Source organism: Dendrobium catenatum, unplaced genomic scaffold, assembly GCF_001605985.2.
Source record: "Dendrobium catenatum unplaced genomic scaffold, ASM160598v2 fragScaff_scaffold_218, whole genome shotgun sequence".
Lineage (NCBI taxonomy): Eukaryota > Viridiplantae > Streptophyta > Magnoliopsida > Asparagales > Orchidaceae > Dendrobium > Dendrobium catenatum.
The window spans coordinates 224,139-228,661 of record NW_021318680.1 but is presented as its reverse complement, the minus strand read 5'-3'; positions in this window follow the sequence as shown (position 1 = coordinate 228,661).

The following is a 4,523-nucleotide window of genomic DNA, read 5'->3' as shown; positions in this document are numbered from 1 at the left end:
GGTCTCCGGCCGACTACGGTCTCCGGCCGACTACGGTCTCCGGCCGACTACGGTCTCCGGCCGACTACGGTCTCCTGCCGACTACGGTCTCCGGCCGACTACGGTCTCCGGCCGACTACGGTCTCCTGCCAATTACGGTCTCCGGCTGACTACGGTCCTTCAGGCCAAACAAACCTGTATATGTAACTCTTACCATGTAATGCAATCTATATGATGTACATTTGCTACATCAATCCAAGGCCTTCTCCTAAGGAAGGGCCTCATTTGTAATCGACTACAAATACTAGTGGATTCATTCAAACTGGGCCAGGCCCCGTGGTTTTTCTCCCTTTTTCAGGGGTTTTCCACGTAAAAACTTTGGTGTCTCTTCTGAACGCTACACCCTCTCACTTATCTGATTGTGTGCTGGATCTTCGTACAAAGCTAAGACGTTAAACTATATATTTCTCTACCGCCGCGAATATTCCAGGATGCAACAATAATTAAATTATTACTGTTTAATATATATGCACCATTTATCCTACTGAATTAAAAAAATATATATATTTTTTACTATTAGAGACTTACTAGAAATTGGATAGTAGTAAAAATAAAGTATTTTAGAGTAATGCATGCATGACAACAAAGTTTTTCTAATGATGTAAGTTAGAGCATATGTATCCATAAATTAATCTCTATCAAACTTATATGGGTGAAAAGAGAGATTTGTAGCCTTCCTACAATTATAATATCTCCATAGAACCTAGAAGGTTTAATATCATTTGTCTATGTATGCTAACATTCTATTTCAAAATACTCCTATTTTTTCCACAATTCTTTCGACGGGTTAATATATCACACTATATATTAACTACACATATAGTCATTATATGCTTTAAAATAAAAATAAAATATATTGAAAATATCTATAAACTAATTTAAGGCACAAGTGTCTGCATTAATATTTGCTATGTGTTTACATCATTAAACCAAAACATAGAGATTTAACAAAATATGGATATCACAAAAGGTGAATTCATGTTCATTTCATTCATACAAAAAAAGATATAGGAGAATAATAAAGATAAATGTCACCTAGAATGATCAATTGATATTTTCCACACTCCTTCCTCTAAGAACATAATTACTTACACAATATAATCTAAGATCTCCCAATGAAAGTATCAATCAATTTCCTAACTAATCTTAGACTTTAATCTATGTGAAAACAAAAGGAAGTCACTCAAAAATATCACACTTCACTTAAAATGATTGAACTTTAAAAATAAAAATAAAAATAATAATAATAACAAGTGCAAGAATGGACTCAGGCATCGCGGTGCTAAAAAAATATGGCACAACAGTGGTATAATATGAACTAGCAGCTCAATACTATGTCTCTGGCTCCACTATAGTGTTGGCCTGAATTGGCATGGTAATTAGTTGAACTAAAGAATCTTTTGGCTGAGTCAATGCAGCTCCTAGTTTTAGCGATTGATCCTCCATGGAGGTGTAAAAGTTGAGCATTGTCATGCATACAAGTACTATATGGTGCTACGACATTGAAATGCTCGATGCGACGGTGCTCATTTATCCCAAATAGAGCATTGCGATGCTGATTTCTAGTATAACGATGTTGTGATGCCTTGTAGCGCTGACCTTGGCTCGGCCACAGTGCCGATCTTCCAAAAATTTTAGAGTGGTTGACGTTGAGCATTGTGGATGATAACACTACGATGTTGAATCTAAGGGCACTATTGTACTTGTGTAGCACTTATGAATTTTTATATTTTCCTAAATAATTTCGGCATAAATAAAACTAAAATAATATATTTTCACTGAATTTTAACACAATAAATATGACTCAATTTATACGTAATAATATTCTTCCAACTTAAACTCTTGTTTGTCTTTAAGTAATGTTGAAATCACTTATTAATTAACTAAATAGTCAAAGTAAAAATTTTATAATTTAAAATTTCTAAAATATAAGATAACACATCATGATTTAAAAGTAATTCAAAATAATCAAAGTTATAGTTCTAATTTAAAATGTCATAATAATTATCCTAATCAATCACCCTTGTTATTGCTTACATTGAACCTAGCCACTATGAGTGTAAGTACAGATTTGACTTCTAATTTTAGAAATTAGTAATATATTGTTTAGGGATTAGTTGTGCTTGTAGTGAAATTAGAAGTTTATAAGTATTTAGTTCTCTTATCTTGTCATATTTTATTTAGGTATTAGGATGTTTTTGAACTTAAGCTTTAACATATACCAATTTTTGAATGTACTCATCTTTTTATTTTTCATATTTTCACTTTTGCATATTTGTGTAGTATATATTTAATGATTTTGAATATTAATATAGCTTTCTTCCTCTTACATTCCTAATTTATTTAATGTAACGTTTCAATAAGATCACTAAATTCATATTTAAATTTATGAAGATGTTCTCAATTTAAGCTTCTCACGTCTTTTCCCTAAACTCAATTACTCATGTATAATTTCTAAATTCAAAATAAGTCAATTACTTAACTAATCAATATTAGTTAATTATTAAGCTTTGTCAAATTATGAATTATCATACATTATTCATTCAAATTATCATCTAGGATTTACTATTATCTTAATTTTACTTAATTTTTATTTTGGCTAAATAAATAATCAAGTGCAAGCACTCTGTAAAGGATAATGCTCAATAGTTAAGGATAAGAAATAATTTAACCAAATGTAAATGAAATAAAAATAACAAATTTCACAAGAGATATTAAAAAGTGAAAATAAATATGCCTTTTAAATGAATGATAATAAGCCAAAAAGTATTAAATAAAACTACTAAAATAAAAAGAACTGGATAACTAGTTCATGAAGCGCTAGTCTCCTAATCCAATTCCATTCAGGATCCATAGGATCGTTTCTCGTCTGTAAAAAATAATGGCTCTCATAACCACTACATAATATAACAATCACAATATCACATGATAATCGTAATACCAAAATGATCCCGCCCAATCAAAAGAACTAAAAATAAATAAGAGAAAAATAGGGTTGTAAATAATAGTGGCAACATCCAACTCACTCCACTCTCTATCTTTCAAGCTTAACAGGAATTAATCACACAAAAATGACTTCCATCACTCTAAGTCACAATCCTCCTCTTCCTCCTCAACATCATCAGGTTGAGTCCAAATAAATAACTCGTATTCTAGAGTAGTAGTAAAAGGTAACTTGTGCAGATTCTCTATAAAAGGGTTCCTACTAAACATCCCCACTAAAGCCTCTTTGAATATGATTGTTTAGTGGTTATGCTTTCCTTATATGCTCAAGTAAAGAGCTTACCATTCCATACTCTCCTCATAGAATTCACTCACACCCTCCATCTACTCCCTAAAATCAGCTATATGATCACCAAAAGATTTAGGAGTCCTAGAACTCTACTATTTCAATCATTGGGCCTACTAGTTAAACAAAGCTCATGAGGATCAGCCTCCTCTTAGGTTGAATCCCTCAATTTTTCTTTTAGTGGTGGCAAAAATAGGAACAAAATATACTTCTATGATCTCCCCTCACATCGACATTAAACACATAAAGCATAAATAAGAGATAGGTGGCCCAAGCCCATAGAAGTAGTGCCTCTAATAATGTAAGTTAAAGAAGAGTAAGTAAGCTTTCCCACATCTATTGTGAAACCAACATGAATAGCATAATTAAGAACACGATCTTTGGTTACCTCAATAATATTTTTGTTGGGCAAAAGACAAGAAAAAAATAAAATAATGCTAAGCTTTAGATAGTTGGGTTAATCAAGATGAAGGAAAATTATTAATTTTATCCTTCATCTTCTTCCACACAACCCCACTATGAGGCTCACACAAAACTCTTAATAGCTCATTTAGATCTATGGGTGGGGTATATGCATCAAACTCCAAATCCTTCATGTAATGAAGATGATTAATTATTATAGGATTAAATGTTACCCTCTTACCTCTATCATAACACTTATTCTCCACTACCTCATTCCCATTTACAAAAATAATTCTTTTACCATATTGGTAGTAGAAGTATTGGTTTCCTCATAGAAAAGATCCCAACCTTGGTTCACTATCAATTACATTACCTTCCCGCCTTGGTTTTGAAAGCCACGCTTAGGGATTAATAATTTGTTCACTACCACTTCGCCGTACCTTGACTCAATCTTAACAAAGATGAATTGCTCTTATCATAAGATGATGAAACATGCTTCTTACTTCCAAATATTTTTGGGGCCAAATCTTACACATTACAAGCAAGAAATATGCAATGACATAGAGAAAATGAGAGAAATAATGTAATGAATACATTTTGAAAAAAGCACATGATATATATAAACTTCATGAGCATTATGGCGCTTAATAGATCAGTATTATGGTACTTAAAGACATGAAAAATGATAAAGAGTCAAGCAAATAGAGGATGCAATGATATAGGACACGTGACACTGGCACATGCCTTAGAAAATGGAAAGCCAGCTTTTTTTTTTTTTTTATGAAAATGCATC